Raw genomic sequence first — 19,168 nt, 5'->3', positions numbered from 1 at the left:
GGGGGGGCAGAGTTTGGCTCCAACCGTCCCAAGGCCATTTGGTCTTCTTAGTGAGAAGGGTCAGCTGCCGCAGTTGTTTGGCATGATGTGGACAAAGGTGCTAATGGATTGGGCCTTTTGCAGTGGGTCAGATGCTCTGGCCTGGGGTGGGGCAGCTAACCCCGAGACACTGGGGGAGTGGGATAGGGGAGGATGCTCGCAGAAGCCCCAAGGTCCCAGACGACCAAGGGACTCTTCACAAAGGCCTGATCGCAGTAGAGCATCAGCGCGCTCTTTAAAACGTGCACAGCAATCTCAGTTGGGTCTTTAACCCCGAGGAGAGAGGGTGGGAGGCTGGAATTCCTATACTCATTTTGCTGATGACCGAACGGGGGGACTGGGTGAAAGGAGTCCAGCAATGTGGTGCAGTTAGCTCGCGGCAGATGGACCAGAACTTCGATATCTGTTAAAGATCCCATGTACTGGACATCCAGACCCAACTTCCCACACAGTCTGGAAACCAGAGACACTGCTGGACCGTTCTCACCCTGAACAGCCACCTTCCTGTCTCTTCCTGTCTAGCTCCCGTTTCTCTCCTGGGGCGGCTCTATGGTGGGGGGAGGGGGTAGTCAAGCCTCTCTGATGGCTTCTCTTTGCAGTTTCCACCCAGAGAGACAGGAGGTTTTAGATCAGCTTCCTGTCCTTTGCACAAATGATGTCAAGAAATGTCACAGGCCCCTCAGGATGGCCGTTGTACTTTTAATATCTGTGAACAAAGGAAGTACACCCCTGACAAAAAAGCCCTTTTTGAATCTGGAGCACTTTTAAGTTAGAAAAGCCATCATTGCAATAACACATACTTCAAAAAATCATAGTCCAACTCATCTGGGCAGGACAGAATATTTTCTGTAAAGATGCTTTTGCTATTATTATAAAAAGACATCTGTTTTTTTTCAAGGTGTCTATTTAAGTGTGTAGGAAATGTCGTACTCTGTGGAATGGAGCTGACAGGTGTATGGGACATCATCACACTATTACCCTACTTACTATGGAAATTCTCATAATAAAAAACATAAATCTAAATAAAGCAAATAGTTGGCCCAACATGAATTCACAGACCCCTTAAAATAATTTCGTCTCCTCGTTATTCTAACATCTGTAGCCACAGACTGGAGCCAGCGGTTTTAGGTTATTAGTGAATGCCTGTCATCTAGGGTTTGGTTCAGTTTGGTTTTTCATCTTTTACGTCGACAGGGCCCAGAGTGGTGACTGTACTTGTATTTTGCTTTTCCCATTCCGTTCTGTGCAAACTCTGTCAACAGCCGATCAGTAAGTCCTGACCCATCCCTACCATGTGTTAGTCTCCTGGGGTTGGGGGTGGGGTGGTTAGTGAAATCAAGAGACACAGACCTTCCTCCAGGAAGCTCGTGTCATGTGGGAGATGGGTGCTGAACAAGTCAAACAGATGGTTAATAAAATCGGTACGAGAATAGAGAGTGCTGGGAGAAGAGGGGCAAGCATGACGCGGGAGACTCATCTGGCCCTGGGCAGGGAGGCTTCCTGGAAGAAGTGACATTTCAGTTGAGACCTGAATGGTCAGTGGGAGCCTGTCAAGCCCAGAGACCACTGCAGAGTCTTTTCGGGCATTCTGGAGAGCCTGGGGCCCCCAGCTCTCCACTGTCTGTGGTCCGGGCTCTGGGTTGGGGGAACCCGCTGTTGAGCGTAATGAGCTCCCGGAGAGAGCAGCAGGAACCCCTGCCTGCCCCTTCCACCCTTCCCTGTCAACAGCCGGCCCTTAACAAGTGACTAATCTTGAGCATGTTTGATATGAAGTGGGACAGTAAAAATAATCACCTGTCAGGGATTCCATCTTCATAAAGACACGGTAATGATCAGGTTTCAGAGTGCGTGGGCGGCGTGAACCCCGGGAGCTCCCCCTTCAAACAGGGCATTGATCTTCCCTGACTGCCTGGGCTGGCCCGCATCCAGCGTCAGCTCATATTTCCTGGGCCTTTCACTGGGAGATAAATGCAAGGAGGCCGGCCGCGATAAAAAGATAGCGCTGAGCAGGCTGCGTGCGTGGTGCGGAGCCCTGCCCACCGCAAGGTATTCCAGAACCGGTCACATAGTTCATATTTTTGAGTATTTTCTAGGTGCCAGGCACCATGCGCCGCGCTCTATCTGCGTCGTCAGATTTACTCCTTCGGATTCTTGGATTTGGAGATTCCTCCTGTTGAAGCCTGAACTCTTGATCCCCCGCCCCAGTGTCTGCTCTCCCTGCCAGTGCCTCGGTGGTGGCCGCCTCCAGAGCTCGCTGAGCAAATCCCGTGGCCCAGGCATCCGCCCCTGCCTGGGTGGCTCCTACCCTGGGCCAAACCTACATCCTCCCTCACCTGCATTGTTGCCTTTGTCTCCCCGCGGGCTTCCTGACTCCCACCCTTGCCCACTGCCGCTTCGAGCCCTGTAGCCTGTGACGCTGCGCCCGGCAAGGGCGTGGTCCCACAGCCGTCCGCGGGCCCGCCTCTCCTTCAACCCCGTCCCCTTGCCTTCTGGATTTGTCTCCACAGGCACACCGTTAGGTTATTTCATCTCTAGCTTACTCTTTGTTCTCCTGCCCGGCTCCTGTATTCTTCCTGTGTCACTCTTTGCTGAGTGCCCAGTGCTGGGCCCTGGACTGCGATCCGGAATGGATGGATGGGCGGCGGCTCCAGGCCAGACCACCTGCGCTTGCCTTCCGGCTCTGCCACTTCCTGGCTGTCCTCACTGAAAGCTTAGTGCTGTTTTATGCCGAAGGCTGGCTGGGTCCCCCATATCCAATACCTGTGACCCCTCTTGTCCTAGCGCCCCCCGGCCCCACCCCCATAGCTCCAGAGGCACTGTGCGCTGTGGGTTCTGGCCGAGGGGGGACGGGTACAGGCAGAAAGGACGGGCAGGCGGCCCCGGGGCCCACGGCGGGCCAGCAAGGCTAGAGCTTGCGACCCCGGGCAATCTGCAGTAGCCACACTTAGAGATGGCAAGACTCGGGCAAGGGGAGCCATCCCGCCCAGAGCACGAGTTCCCAAAGACTTAAATCCCTCTCTCCTGAATCCAGTAATTCTGCTTCTAGGGGCTGAGCCCAGAAACCATCTGAGACGCACACAGAAGTTCGTGCAAGAATGTGGGCGGTTTATCACCGCAGTTATAAGAGGGTTAAATTTAGGAGGAATGTCAGTGCCCAAAATGAGGGGATCTGATCATAACTATGAATAACGAGCCGAGTGAGGGAAAGCTGTGCAGATGTTGATCTGAATTTCCCTGTCCTCATGCAGAACCTAAAGACGCAACCTCGGTCTCAGTGTGTGGTGTGCTGTGAACGTGCACTCCTGTGTGAGTGCGGAGGATGAGGCTCCTGTGGAATTAAAACATGTATCACATTATTCAGTGATCATGCCTTAGCAGTGACATTACTGGTGATTCTTATCTTCTCCATATTTGTTCTGCATTTTCCGAATTTTCTAACATAAAAAGTGCGTTACTCTTATAATTGATATAAGATAGTAAACATTAAGAACTTATCACTTCACCAAAACATGGGTTGCCCTGGTTAAAACGCAGCAAGTTAAACCAGTCCTTTCATCTGGTATCTCCAAGAGCCTTGAACAATATGATTATACCACCTTTTAAAATAGTCCCGTGCGTGGACAAGATGTTGAATGACAGTACTCAGCAAATGACTAATGTCCACGGTCCTGAGAGGAAAGTAGTAATAAACACATGAGTAACTGAACGAGCTACAGCCGAGAGCTCTTGGGGACTGAGGCTCTCCTCCATGATTGGCTATGATCCCACTCTGGGCCAGTGGGTCAGGAAGGATGCACCCCGCTGTCCTCACTGTGGAAATGATAAAAAGGGGCCCTCTGAGAGGTGAGGCCGCTCACCCAGAGTCGCCCGGCTTGTAAGGGGCATCTCCCCGGGCCCCGAATCTGTGCCTTTCTGTGGCGTCACGCTCCAGGACAGGATGTGGGACCCATAAGTATTAACTGGGGAGAGAGAGGCGTTTCCAGCTGGTGGAGCAGCGGGGGTGTGGGGTGCCTGGGTACCAGAAAAACTGGCATTTGCGAAGCAAGGTTGTGAGCTCGCCCACAATGGGGTTGCTGTATTCTGGTCACACCCACTTGGGGCCCAGGCCCACAACAGCAGGCAGATGGCGTGCCCTGAAGATCCAGGGGGGCTGACCAGACTCACCGTCAGTGACGTTGCTCATGCTCAGCCTGCTGCCCCCACTCTGAGCCCTCCTCACACCCTCCTGCCAGCACAGCGAGCTGTCCTCTCTACACGTCCACCCCTCGGCTCTGTAGCTCCCATTTGTTTGCATGGCCGTCATGTGAAGGACATTCTGTCCCCAGAGCAAGTCCTAGAGGATGGCACCAGGTCACGTTTATCCCACTGTCTGTGCCAGGTGAAGTCAGCGGATCCCTCTGGGTGATGTCGCTGTGTGTGCCCAGTATCCACCTCCACACCCCAAATGACTTCTCAGCCAAAGCGCTGGTTCCCCTCCTAGGTACTGAATTGTTACCCGCCCCTCCCCCATAGATGCATACATTGAAGCTCCAACCTACGGTGTGGTGGGTATTTTGAGAGGGGCCTTCAAGTAGGTGGTCAGGGTTAAATGAGGTCATAAAGGTGGGGCCCATTCTGATGAAGTCAGTGTCCGTCCTACAAGAAGAAGAAGAGACACCTGAGGGCTCTGTCTCTGAGCGTATGCTCAGAAGAAAGGACAGGAAGAAGACCCAGCGAGAAGGCAGCCCATCTCCAAGGCGAAGAGAGAGGCCTCGCGAAGAAGTACCCTGCCAACACCTAGATCTTGGATTTGAGGCCTTCAGAACTGCGAGAAAATAAATGTCTGTGATATTCTGTGGCATTTTGTTACAGCAGCCTGAGCAGACTCGTACATCCCCCGCGGCCAGCAAGGGAACATGTCACTTACTCAAGTGGGGCCAACCTGACCAGCTCTTCCCCCCCGTGGATTTCGAATCAGTGTTGATTGATGCACAGGCTAGAAACAGTTGGCGTTGACTCATTCTGAGAGCTGTGTCAGGCTGGGCCCTCAGGCTATCTGGGTTCCCCACACTCTGGGACCTCATTCTAAAACTCCTGTCGAGCCCATGGGCTATCCCAGAACAATCCATGAATTCCTTCTTTTCTTAAGTTAGAAATGTTTTCACTGCAGTGAAAAATCCCCAAGTAATGGAACTTTATTTTTATCCTCCTGGTAGTAGAATATTAGTTTGAATGACCCTTAAGAGAGCAAAATGCTTTCATTCTTAATTGTTTGGATGAGCAGAAACAGCAATGCATGGGTTCCCCAAGTGTGACTTTTTATTTCCTTTTATCCCTCTGCCCCCCTTTGCTCATGGAAATGGGAAGAGAAATCTGAAAACGATTCGTTCTCCAGCTTAGCCTGGTTCCAGCCTCAATGGCAAATGCATGGATTTTATCCAAAACTAGATGAACACGAGGGCCTCCCATTTGGGAGGCAGCCAGAAACATGGATGGAATGGGACCGTTCTGCCACTGTCCCTAGATCGTGGGGAAATGACCATTGTTTCTATTTTGCCAAGGGCTGGTCACTTATCATAAGGGCCAGAGGGCCAAGGGAAGTTCATTCCTCATTGCTGTTTTGCTTTGCAGTGCTAAATTAGTAATGGAACAGCTTGGTCCAAGGGTTTTCTTCCCAGAATTTAATAAAAGGCACAGGTGTGGCTGAGGGGCACTCAGCCACTTGCAGCTCGGGGCAGCAAGGAGAGCTGGTTCCAAGAGCTCCTATCTGTGCAGAATCAGTCTTGTTCTGATTTAAGACGAGCTCGTTGCCAAGTAGCAAAACACAAGGAACCCCTTTCTTTTGCAGTTTGGATGATTTCTTGGGCTGTGCATGTGTGTTGCTTTATAATAAAGGTCTAGTTGAAAGCTTATTCCAAAACCTTTAGCCAAACCTAAGGGAAAGAGTTGAACTTGAGAAAAGAAAAAGTAGGCATGGTTATGGCATTCATACACCCCAAATAGGATCATTGAAAGGTTGTTTCCAAGGATGGAAATAAATGAAGGAAGGGATCTGGTGTGCCAGAGAGTTTCAGGAATCACCATTGTCACCATCAACACCACTGACATCACCACCATCGTCATCACCCCATCATCATGATCATCATCACCCCATCATCATGATCATCATCATCACCATCATCATCACCATCATCCACACCACCATCGTCATCACTAACTTTATTTGACCATTATTATGTGCCAGGCACCATGCTAACTCCTCAAAGTCATTAGCACCTCCCTCTTATTTTTTTCCTTACACTCTATTCAGTTTTTCTTCATGGCACTTACCTCTCCTGGGCATTACATCATAGATTTATTTGTTGGTTGGTGTGGGTTTCCTCTGCCCTTTTCTGCCCAGAATGTAAACCCTGCAAGGGCTTTTGTTTTATTGGCAATGGGACTCCCAGAACTAGCCCAGAGCCTGTGACATGGTGGGTGACAGATAATTGTAGTTGAATAAAAGAATAACAAGAAGGACAATTCTGTGAGTTGATGCCATCACACGATCATCACAGAGAGGAGGGGAATGATGCCCACTGAAGCTGAATAGTTTGCCCAAGTGTATTAGTATAGAATAGAACTCAGAGTCAGGTGGTTAATACAAACCTTAGGCTCTTCGACCTCTAGAATAAGTTGTGCCTTCGTCTTTGCCTGAGAATTAACAAGACATAGATGCTTCAAGACTTTTAAACCTCTACATATCTGGTTATTTTTCTAAAGCAAAGGAAAGGCATTTCCACTCTCCAAAAGGGGGGGAAAAAACGTGTCTAAGAGTGGACAACCACCCACGTCTGCTTCTCTGCTTGACATAAAAACCTGAGCTGTGTTCTCCAAAAGACTTAATGAATGAGTTGACAAAGTAAGAACCATTTGCCCCTAACCAAGGCAGGGATAAAAGTTGATTGACAAGGCTCTAATTAAACCCCAATTTATAATCTAACAGCCTGAGATCTTTCAGGTCATAAAGGACTTTGATCCTAGAAATTGTGCTAATCATAGTTCCCCACCCCGACCCCCCTCCATCTCTGTCTGCCTTCCCTAACTTCTGGATGGGTGCTGTGGAGGCAGGGCTGCAGGCCTTGTTGAAAAGAAATTAGTTCCCTGCAGTGGCTGAATGAGCTGTCTTTAAAAATAACAGCAGCCCAACATGGGGTCTTGAGATAGCAATCTGGCCATGGGCTCCCTCAGTGGGGACATCGTTTGCATAGTGATGCCTGCCAGATGGTTCTGAGACAAATTCCCCTATCTGTGATGATGAAGGAGCTGCCACTGCTTGGGGTGGGGGTGGGTGGGGATGGGCTGGTGGGGTGGGGTGCGCTGCTCTTGTGGGACTCAGGGAATGACCCTCTCTAATGGTCTTTGGGGAGGGGATCCAAGTTAAACACTAGGAACTGATGCAGCATGGTTGGAGGAATGGGTGGTTCTCAGAAGGGTGAGGATGTCGGGCAGCCAAAGGGCAATACCCCGGGGTATCCTCTCTGTGCTCAGCTAGAGAGGTTCAGATAAGTGGCTCCAGATTTGGTGATTTCAGAGACCAAAAAAAAATTTTTTTTTTAATCAGGTGGATTGACCTAGGCTTACAAACTTTCATTGTATCTATTAAGTACTTGAAAAATAACAAGGAAACAGTTGAACAGAAATGACAAATTCCTACTATCTACCTCTATAACCAGTTAATTTATTTTGAAAAGAATGTTTTAACACACACCAAAAAAGTGGGAAGAACATCATTACAGATGAAAGATAGACCTTCTCAAGACAGGGCAGTAGATAATCGTGAACAAATTCATGCATACTTATATGGCCCTCATTTCTCTCATTTATCCTTTGGTGAAAATTTGTTATAGATCCACTGAGCCCAAGGCCTGATGCCTGAAGGATGACTGTAAGTCCCTTTGGGCTGGGACAGTTAAGTTGAGGCGATTCTTAACTAATTAATGTCTACTAATAGGTTTTCGTGTCTCCTTTTATTCTTAAATGGGCTCTAGTTTGGACAACCAGTTATATGGTCACCCTAAGAATTTGGGGACCTCTAGTGCAGACAGTGATCAAGACTTTGATTTTACTCAGTGACTCTGGGGATATATTCTTAATGCTCTTTCGAAATACTTTCATTCTGTATTTCATTGAAGGAAGGGCGAACCTGGTACGGTGAGATTTGTTCTCTCTTCACCACCCCTCTCTCTCCCTAACAGCTTTGTTGAGATATCACTGACATATAGAAAGTGTATATTTGGGGTGTCTGGGTGGTTCAGACAGTTGAGCATCCAACTTTTGGTTTCAGCTCAGGTCGTGATCTCACGGTCATGAGATCAAGCCCGCCCTCGGGCTCTGTGCTCAGCGCGGAGTCTGCTTCAGATTCTCTCTCTCTCTCCCCCTCCACTCTGCCCCTCTCCTGGCTCACGAACACGTGCACTCTCTCTCTCTAAAATAAATAAATAAAATCTTAAAAAAAAAAGAATGTATATATTTAAGGTGTATAACTCGATATATAACTTGATAGAGGTATACATTGTGAAATTTCTTCCTTCTTCCTTTTCTTATTCTACATGATGGTCTGAAAGGTCTTTGTATAGATGAGCAAGCAGTAGAAGAGAGATTAAGAAAAACATTATACATATAATTCTGTCCCAATTTGTCATCTGGCTTAGAAAAGAGGGAAACTCAAACTCTCCCCCCTTGCCCACTATTGTGCAGGAAATTCACTGGAGACTCAGCAAATGGGGACACACCACAGACAGATGACAGGATGTGGTCAAAACGGGGTCTACTAGTCTCTTCCCGGGCTGTGTTTCAGTACTTACGTGTTGCATCGTGCTTACAGAATCACCCCACACAATGATGGAAGAGACACCTCGCTCTGCCACCACCTTCCACACCGTTCATAGAGTGTGCGCCCCCATGTGCTAATGGAGAAGGATGGGAATTTGAGGCAAAGGGGTGTTGTCAAGATGAAAACCAAAATAGTCAATATCGAACATGATCCTATGTTCATGGAGTGAGTGTGTCACCTCTAAAAGGACCGCTAACCATCCTGAGTGTTAGCTCCATCTAAATGTCTGCAAACCCAGGTGAGGATGATGATGGCTGATGATAGTGACGGTGACGGTCATGCTGGTGCTGGCAACAAATCTCGCAGCCTCCTGAGGGCCCACGGGGCACCCCCGAGTGGGCAGTGCTGGCTCCTTGCACGAGGAGAGTGAAGGCAGCAGAGATGGGTTGGTTGGTGCCCATTCCCCACCAAGTAACCCACTTGACTCTAAAAACATTAGGTTTGATGGGGGATTTCAGTGTTTCTGGTCCAAACACTCACTGACAGATGAGAAAATACCGCAAGGCCAGAGAAGGAAAGCTCCAAGTGTTCATATTCTTGCCCAAGACTGTAGGTATTCAGCAATTTTTTTTTAACCTCTAGAGAAGGTGGTCATTGGGTTTGGCCAACCACATGAGCTCCCCAATGATGTATTCTTTATCTTCCTCTGTCCTGCTCTGCCCTGCGTGGGGTTGGGACTCCGTATGCCTGTGTCAAGCTGAGCTAAGCCTGCCCTCTGCCAGAACATGACATGGGCCAGACCTTTTGCCTCAGGACCCCTGTGGCGGCCACTGGTGCTAGGTGGTTGACGGAGTCATGCCCTCCTCAAGGGGAACATCTGGGCATACAGGCCTGAATTCTCATTTCTGAGTGACCAGATTGTTGAACAAAAACAAATACCTGCTTTGTGCGTATTTCTTTCCTTTTGGGGGGTTCAAGAAGAGTTGACGTTGGAATCACAGTCAAAGACGTTGCCAAAACAATCAGAAGCTCTCTGAAGGAAAGGGGAGCCAATTGCCAGCATTCAAAGCAGCGGCCAAGATTTAAGAAGCTTAGACACCTAACCTGCCCTGATTTAGAACCCTTTCAGGCTGACATTTAATATCGACTTGCCTGGTGGGCAGGTTTCTTGCAGTGTTTAGGGAAGGCTAAATGGGATTGGAACAGCGATGACCTCACCCGGAGCTTGGCGCCCCTCAGGTCTGGTGCCTTATTGAGCCCAGAGCAGCTCAGGTTGTGGAATTCCCAGGCTGGCCCCACAGTCCCGGTGGGACTTGGAAAGCCAGTGTTTATCCCTTAGGGCGGAAGGGGGTGTTTTTGCTGGGGAGGGGTGCAGGCCCACCAAGGGAGATCTATACAGACTACATAGCCATCACCATTCTGCCCGTGGAGAAGACACATGCAGAGCTAGGCCAGCTAGAGGCAGAGCTGGGACCAGGGGGCGGACATTCTGGGGAATTTCATTCCACATATTGTTTGATAGATGACAGCTGGTTAAAGAAAGTTCTGTCCACCACGGGAACTGTCCAGAGGGCTTAGAGGACCGCTTGGCTGGGGGCACTGTTGAAGGGTTTCCAAGTCTGGGCAGGGCAAGGATGGGCTAAATGAAGTCTGAGGTCTGACAGTTGGTCAACCCACGAGAAAGAGGACATGGTTACCAGCTTCTATGTAAGGGCCTCTGGAATAGAGTAACACCTCACCTAACTGTGCTTTCAAATGCTAAGCACCCTAAACGAGCTGAAAAACAATGGAGGTTAGCAAGAAAATACAAAATGACTCAGAATTTTGAAGTGTTGCTACAGGGTTCTCGGTTTCTGAGTAGGAAAGAACACAGGCTCTTATCGGTGACCCAGTGACTCCTACTTTATGCATGATTCTAACAGACTCGGTGGATTGCCCAGCAGTAGCTGAGAGAGAAAAGTACATTTAGGATATTGGGGGAGAATATAATTTTTAATACCAAGATAACAAAGTAGAGAAAAGTAATCACAAGTATGGCGAAGTGAGGCCATTTACTGAGAGGACCAACAATTGCACAAACTTTGGGAGTGCATGAAGAAGGGCCAGGTTATGGGTCATCAGTAAGATGTTAAATTATGTTCAGTGGTCTCTGTTAAAAAAGAGTAATATACATTATATCTTACAGAGATCTGTAATGGAAGATTGGGAGGTAGTTCAATAACTGGAAATTTGCAATACATATGGCAGACATATGATTAAGATCCACATGATAAAAGCACATCTCTGTATCAATATGAAAAATATAAAGAGCTGAAAGAGAAAAATGAGCCAAGGGCAGGACATAAATAAGCATTTCACAAACACACTGTACAAATGGCCAATCTACATGTAAAATATGCCCACCATGATTAATAATCAAATGCAGGCACACATTTGAAAAGGAGACTTAATTTTTGTTTGCCAGATTGTCCAAAATTGAAAAGACGAAAATATTCCAAGTTAGTTGGGATGTTGGGATGTAGGTCCTCTTAAGCATGGTTGGAATGCATTTTGGAAAGGCCAGTTTGGCACTTTTTATTAAATTGTCATCTTATCCCTTATCAATTTATCTAGAAATTCCACTTCCAGCAATTGTCTGCCCCTCTAAAAAATGAATATGAAGACTTGTGTTCAAGGATCATCATTGAACCTAGAATTATAAGACATTAGAAACAGCCCAAAGTCCACTGGACTATTCATGTGGTGAAATATTATGAAAACATCTAAAAATGACATATCTTTGTAAAATGATGTGGACAAGATATTGTGAATAAGATAGTGTGGGTGAAATATATCGAACAGAGGAAGTTGTAGAATGGTATATGAAATATGATCCTTTTGGTATAAAAATTATTATTTGAACCCTATTTATACTGAACTCTGAAGCTATTCTCAATCCTTGGGGCCGATGTTCTCTCCAGAAACAGGGCCAGGAAAGGGGGTATTTTAACTTGCTATTGTTTTCAGTTTAGAAAGTCAGTCATTTTCTTTGGGCCAGGCACTCTGCTGGGTTCTTACAAAAATTATCTAATTTCAACTTCACCAATACCCTCTAAAGTTGAACCTCCTTACCTGAGGCTCAGAGTCGTTGTGAAACCTGTCAACAGTTAGTAAGTGGCTCAATTAGGATTCAAATCCAGATCCACATGCCCTCAGAATTGGGGCTCTCAGCAATCATTCCATGCATCTATCCATGCATCCATCTGTCCATCCATCCATCCATCCATCCCTCCATCCAACCTTCCATCCATCCATCTACATGTCCGTCCATCCATCCCTCCACCACCCACACATCCATCCATCCATCCATCCATCCATCCATCCATCCATCCATCCACACATCCATCCATCCATCCATCCATTCATCCAATACTTATGAGGGTCTTTTTTGAGCCAAAATATGCTACATCTTTTTGTTTGAAGATGTGATTAAGGGTAGAAAGTTTGTATGATGGGATCACATGTAGAATGCACAGGGGTTGGTCCCTATTCAAATATTCACAGGGATAAAGGACAAAAACTCTATTTTTCAAACCTCAGACATGGAATCCCCAAGCTGGAGCTATTGTGCCTTTGTGATATCCATTTCCTAATGTAGGGAAGGTCCTAGGATTTAAAACAGTTGGGAAATGGAAGTCCAAGCCAGGGGGCACGAAGAGGGCTTTTTCTGATCAGCAAGAAGCCTGGGGGGTGGGGGAAGGTCAGCACGAAAGTCTGAAAGAAGTTTGGGGAGGAAGGGGGACAACAGGGGCCTTTGGGGGTTGGGGAGGACAGTGAAGACCAGTTCAGGAGATGGGAAAGAACAGGACTGGGAGGCGGACAGAGAGGCAGGGCGTCGGGGGACCCAGGGTTCCACCAGTAGACCCTAGAGCAGAAGAACTGTGCTCCCCACTGCTGCCCAGAGGCCTGGGACTTGGGCTTCGGCCCAGAGCTAACCCATGCTGGAGCTCGCTGAGCCACCCGTCCGCAATGCCTTGCAGGCCAGGAGTGCCCTTGTGGCCGCCAGGCTCGCAGGGAGCTCTCGAGAAGGACTGGTGCTCAAGCACCACTTCCAAGCGACTCTTGACTGGGTCTATCTAGAGAGAGGGCAGGTGTCTCCTTCCTTCCTTTTTTTTTAAATAAATATCTCCAGGAAAGTCTAAGATACAGCCAGGTGGAGAAACAGTGTCCTAAATGCCTCTGAAATACAACCCTTTTTAAATACTATTACCCGTTCGCCCATTTTGCAGTCCTGGGGTTGCAGATTTCCTAGAACGGCGGTGGGGGCAGGGGTGGTGGTGGCTGGGCTTCAGGAAGCGAGATGCTCATCCAGACCCAGCTGTGCACTTGGGTGTGAACTTGGCTGAGTCACTGCCCTCCCTGGGCTCGCGGTGCATTCTCGGGAGGATTTGTCTGAATCGCTCCCGCCTGCCCCACTGTGGCTGCCCCAGTAGCAGTGGGTGCTCGTGGAATGAATGAATGAGTGAACAAATGTGAGGCCTGTTTTAAATAACCAAACTTAATCTTGAAAAGGCCACATCCCTACCTGCTTTACCCTTTATGGCTGTGAGACTGTTAAATCCAGACTCCCTAGAAGGTCTCTAAGTCCGCTCCTCCCATTTCACGGGGTGATAGGGTTAGAGGGTGAGAACGTGCTGCTGCCGTATTTTCCAAACTTTATTTCATTTTCGAAAACCTCAGAATTTACAACCCTAAAGCCACCCTTTAAACCACGAGGTTGGAACATCACCAACGTGCCTGTTTAAACTCCTCTTTAACTTGCCGGTTAGACCAGCAAAAAACCAGCAGGCATCTCGAAAAGGTCAACCTTCCCAGGCCAACCCACCCTTTTGCCGTTTGCAATTTTGCAAGAAGGGACCTGGGGCCTGACCAAGTCACACACTGTCTGATTTGAGCTTTTTCCCACTAATTAAATTCAAACCATTAATCAGATGAGAGACTGTTTTCTTTTTGCCTTTGACCTCAAGTTGCTTTGCTCTTCGCATCTGTCACCCTGGAAATTTTACCCTTCTGGGAGAGGGCTCGCTTGAGCTTTTGAAGTTGGCAGAGAAAAGATAAGGCGAAGGAGGCGAACAAGATTTGCTTTATGCAAAGTGACCACGAGGCCCGCCGGCAAGCCAGCCGACACGGACCCGTTAGCCTGCATCCAGAGATGGGATATTCCTGTTCTAGTTGCATTTGTTTGCTTAACCATACAATTTTCATAGAATGTGCCCGGGGATGGGTGTAATTTGTCTTTTAAAAGTATGTTACTCTGCAGTTCACACCCCTAACTTCCTCACCCTCACTGGTTTATGGGCAGTTACTGTCTGGGGAAAAAAAAAAAATCCTGGACAGAGTTCAGTAGTGTTCCTTATCCACTTTAAGGTCACGTTTGGCAAGGTGAGCTGTAAATGACAGCTGAAAAATAGACACCGGCCACTTGCAGCGTGCCCTTTATCGTGCTGAAAGGTGTCCCTGGCCTTAAGTAGAGGTGACCCAAAAGAAAAAAAATCTAGAACCATAGTCAGCCTGTGGGATTTGAACCCAGGGACTGGGGAGGGTTCAGGGCACCACCCCCTGCCTGACATTGCTGTGTAATGATCTACGGTGTCTGGTTTCCAGAGCGTCATGGTTATCAACCGCTGGGGCTTACTTGGATTAACATCTGAACACCGAGGCCGGTCCCGTTCCTTGGGTTGGCTTCGTTCGCTCCCGTGAACCGTACCCCACGCGCTGACGTGTCCAGAAATGGCTGGAGCCCAGTGGTGAACGTTCCCATCCTGGGGCCACAGCGACTGCCCTGGTGAGTGCTGTCTCTTACTGCACGGCATGCAGGCTCTGCCATAGTCCTGCACCTCCCAGATCCATGTGGGCTTCAGTTTTGAGCCTCTCCAGAGGGAGCTTCCGTTAGCTTATTAACCAGGCCGCCGACAGTTCTCTCCTAACGAGAGCTTCACGCGGTGAGAACCCTGGTCATTTTGAAAGCAGAGCCCCTGTCACAAATGTCCCCCGAGCCACATGCCGTCGGAGGTGCTGAAATATGGTCCCTGACCTTAAGGGGTCAGCTCTAATTGACTTTGGTTTGGTCCCAAGTATCAAATGAGCAGACACAGAATGAGACATTCTGAAGACATGCTGGTAGGCTGAGGATTTCGTGGAAGTGCCTGAGCTTAAAGAGCCAGCGATCTCTGCAGGAGCTTCATAAATGCGCAGGCGCTGGGACCCCTCCCCAGAGGCTCCGGCCCGCAGTCCGAGCATCACAACTGTAACAGCTCTGCCAGGCCAGCCTGAGGCGGAGCCTGTGTTGGGAAGGGTGCTTTAGGTCGAAGCTATCGACCTCCTAAAGTTAGCGAGACCACATTGTCTCGACCATGGCAGGCCATGAGTAAACTCGTGAGTGGATGAAGAAAGACTCGGTGGGGAGAAAGGCCAGCACTGGGAATGCCCAGGTCTCCGGTGGGCAGGCCAGCTAGTCATCAGGTCTGAACCCCATGCACACTCGTGAACATACTTCTCACGAATCACAAAGACAGCCTCCCTCGTGACCCCATACTCCACCTGCACTTAGAGAGGGTCAAGAAGGGCCTCCTGGCATGAGACACTGAGCAGGCAAAGGTGCAGGGGTGGGATGCCGTCTGGCCTAGCAGGAAGGCACTGGGCAGACCGCACATCTGTATCTTGCCTGGTGCCAAAGGCCACCGTTTCATGGGCGAAGGGAGGCTGTGGTCAATGCATAGAGAGAGATCACTGTCATTTCCTGTGACTAGTGCAGGTGCCTTCAACCGCAACAGGCTTACTTTGTTGGCCCACACTGCTTTAAAAATGGGACATTTCACATATAAATGCAGCTATCCTGTCGCTCTGGATAAACTCAGCAGATCTGGCCATACAGGGCCAGTGTTCCCATCTGGGAATGAAGCTCTGGAGCCCAGCCATGACTGTCACTTTGGGCGAGGTCGGGGCTGACAGTTTGCCACAGTCCCCACCACCCCTTATTGTCTGCCCCCAATCCACTTCATGAGTCCACAGCATCTGCCTGCTTCCTGGAGGCAGTGGTTTGCAGTGCTTCAGATAGTTGGGGAAAATGTGTCCCCGGTGACATGGTCACAAATAATGTTGAGTAAAGTCATCCACAGTTGAAATTCCTTGCAGAGAGACTGGATCAGGTCACTGATGGGGGAAGCCGATAGCCAGTCACAGGTTAACGAGCCTTTTGCTCTGGGGAGGATATATAAATATACCCCAGAGGAGATCTGAACTTTCCCCCACCTATCTGATCCGTCTCTAATTGTTACCAATTGGTATTCCCTTACGCCCATGCTTTCTTTGTAACAGAGACGTTGTTCTCATTCTGCGGCTCAGAGTGACCCTGTGTTCCAGCTGCCCATCCACAGAGGTCACTGATTTCCTGGGACAAGAATTTTTAGGGTTTTGGTGTTTAAAACGTGCTATTTTCTTTCTTCCCTAAACTGGCTCCATTCATCTTAAATCACCAAGTGCACTGACATCCTTGAAATCTACTCTTGCTGGATTCGTATAACTAAGCAAAGTTACAAGAATGTCACCAGTCATGAGACACGCTGTTTTATTTTGTTTGTGCGTTTCTAAAAGATGACACGTTAGCAGATGTTTGTGGCTACTGGGTTCTGTCCTTGTTGGCCTTTCAACCTGCATGGCAGATCGTTGTCTGCAGAATTGTGAGTTGGTGATTGCTTTAAATCCCATGCCATGCCCTCTGACCTCTGACGCGGTGAGCGTGTCGTGGGTAAGGATGAGTTCACCACCACCACCACCCCCCACCCCGGACTGTCCTGGAGTCTGAGCTGGTTGAGCAAGCGTGACTGCTCCCAGAGATCATGGCCCCAAGCTGGAGCAGGTGCTGGATGGTGACGTCCTTAGTGATCACCTGGCCCTGATCTGCTCGGGCTAAGCGCGACCACTTCAACAGTGAACAACAGTGGACAATGGTAGAGAGTGAGTCACCTTCCTCCTAGAGCTCCCTCCCTCCCCACCCCCCGGTCCCTCTCAGTCTGCGGGGACACAGGGGATGCGGATGAGCAGATACCAGGTGCTGGGGAAGGGGTGGGGTGGCTACTGGAGGGCACAGGCTCCCCTTGGGGCATGAAAATGGGACAGGGCCCAGGTGGTGTCTGCACACTTTCTGAATGGGTTTGGTGCCACCGAATGGTGCAGCTTTGAGGGGTCAAAAAGGTAAATTTTATGACATGTGTACGATACCACAATAGCGAAAAAGGCAATGGGAAGGCAAAGGAGACTCTTCAATGAAAAGTTTTTAAAATGAGAGGATCATATGGTTCTGGTCCTTTCCTTTATTAATGTGGTATATAAGATTGATTTGCGGATTGAACCAGCCTTGCAGCCCAGGAATAAATCCCACTTGGTCGTAGTGAATAATCCTTTTAATGGACCATTGGATCCTATTGGCTGGTATCTTGGTGAGAGTGTTGGCATCCATGTTCATCAGGGATATTGGTCTGTAATTCTCCTTTTTGATGGGGTCTTTGTCTGGTTTTTGGATCAAGGTAATGCTGGCTTCATAGAATGAGTTTAGAAGTTTTCCTTCCATTTCTATTTTCTGAAACAGCTTCAGAAGAATAGGTATTAATTCTTTAAATGTTTGGTAGAATTCCCCTGGGAAACCATCTGGCCCTGGACTCTCGTTTTTTTTGGGAGATTTTTGATTACAGATTCAACTTCTTTGCTGGTGATGGGTCTGTCTGTTCAGAATTTCTGTTTCAGTTTTGGTAGTTTATATGTTTCTAGGAATGCATCCATGTCTTGCCAGATGGCGTAATTTGTTGGCATATGAATCACTAAATTCTACCTCTGAAACTAATAATGCACTATATGTTAATTAATTAATTTAAAAAAAAGTTAAAGAATTGAAATGAAAAATGACTGCGACTACCCCAGAGAGACACGAGAAAGCCTTGTGTTCGTGGAATAAGATCGTGGTCTTTCACCTTCCTCATGGGGGACAGTTATATGTGCTTGCGTGTTACGGTCACACGCACACTCTCACGCCTACGCACACCAACACGCCGTGCATACACACACTCACTCCCACACCCCCTCTCTCACACATGGAGGCGTGCTCACACCCACTCACACCCTGGTGCCCTTCCAGCACATGTCTTGTAACCATGGCCATGCCAGGTTGTCACTGCTCCGCAGACATCCTCGTGTGACCTGGGCCCATCGGTTTCCTCACCTGCAGATGGAGACCATGGTCCCCCTGAGGATTCACAGACAAGTGATCCAGGGTATTGGTTTGTGAGCAACACAAACTGGGTGTCTTAAAACCATAGACACTTACAGTCTTGCTGCTCTCAAGATTGCAGTCAAGGTGTTGGCAGGGCTGTGCTCCCGCTGAAACCTGTAGGGCCATCCTTCCTTGCTCTTTGTGTCTCTGTCCTCCCCAGTGGTCCCCCTCTAAGGACCCCAGTCATCTTTGATCAGGGGTCCGCCCTACGCCAGTGTGATCTCATCCTAACGAATGACATCTGTAATGACTCTATTTCCAAGTAAGCTTGCATTCTGAGGGACCCACTCAGCCCCCAGTGCCCCAAGTCCCTCCCCGCCCCAGCGCCTCTGAGAACCTCTTGATTCCTTCTGGAAACCCACAACTGTTTCTCCTGAGCCTCTGTGACTCTGAAGGGACCTCTCCAAAGCCCTGGCTTTCACGGTTTAAAGGAAGCAAACATTGCAGCCATGGTTTTAATTAAGGGTTGATGGGCCATGTCATGACATCATCAACAAAATGAGCATAAGACAAAGAAATAATTTGATAGGAGGCGTGGGAGGGCAGCCCAGGCTTTGCCATGAACCTGCATTATATAGCAATAAAAGGCACTGGTGAACTTTGGGCTGTCCCTTGTTTGCTAAGAAGTTCCACCCGTGTTCATGGACTCTCCACAGCCCCACCAGCCCGAAGGGTGCCCGTGAGTGTGGACTTTGCTGTGCCGCTTAGCTGGGTGACCTGGGCAGGTTAATTCCAAACCGCCGGGTCTGAGTCATGTTATCTTCTGCAAGTCACGCACCAGGGACGCAGTGCTCTTGCAGTGGGGCCGTGGTGTGACAGTGTCTTCCTGGAGCCGTGTGTCCCTGTGTGGCCTGCCTGCAAAACTGGCCCAAGACTGCAGGCAGCCAGAGGGGGGCTCCAGGGTTTAGAGTTAAGCTCAGCTTAAATACGGGCTCAGGGGGTCCTTGGCTGAGTTTGTCCATGGCTGTCATTTCCCGAAAGTGCACAAAGGAACCAAAGTCTCCACACAAACTAGTGACGAACGAGAGAAG

Source organism: Neomonachus schauinslandi, chromosome 16 (genome assembly GCF_002201575.2).
Source record: "Neomonachus schauinslandi chromosome 16, ASM220157v2, whole genome shotgun sequence".
Classification (NCBI taxonomy): Eukaryota; Metazoa; Chordata; class Mammalia; order Carnivora; family Phocidae; genus Neomonachus; species Neomonachus schauinslandi.
The sequence above is the reverse complement of the archived record's forward strand: the minus strand, read 5'-3'. Positions refer to the sequence as shown.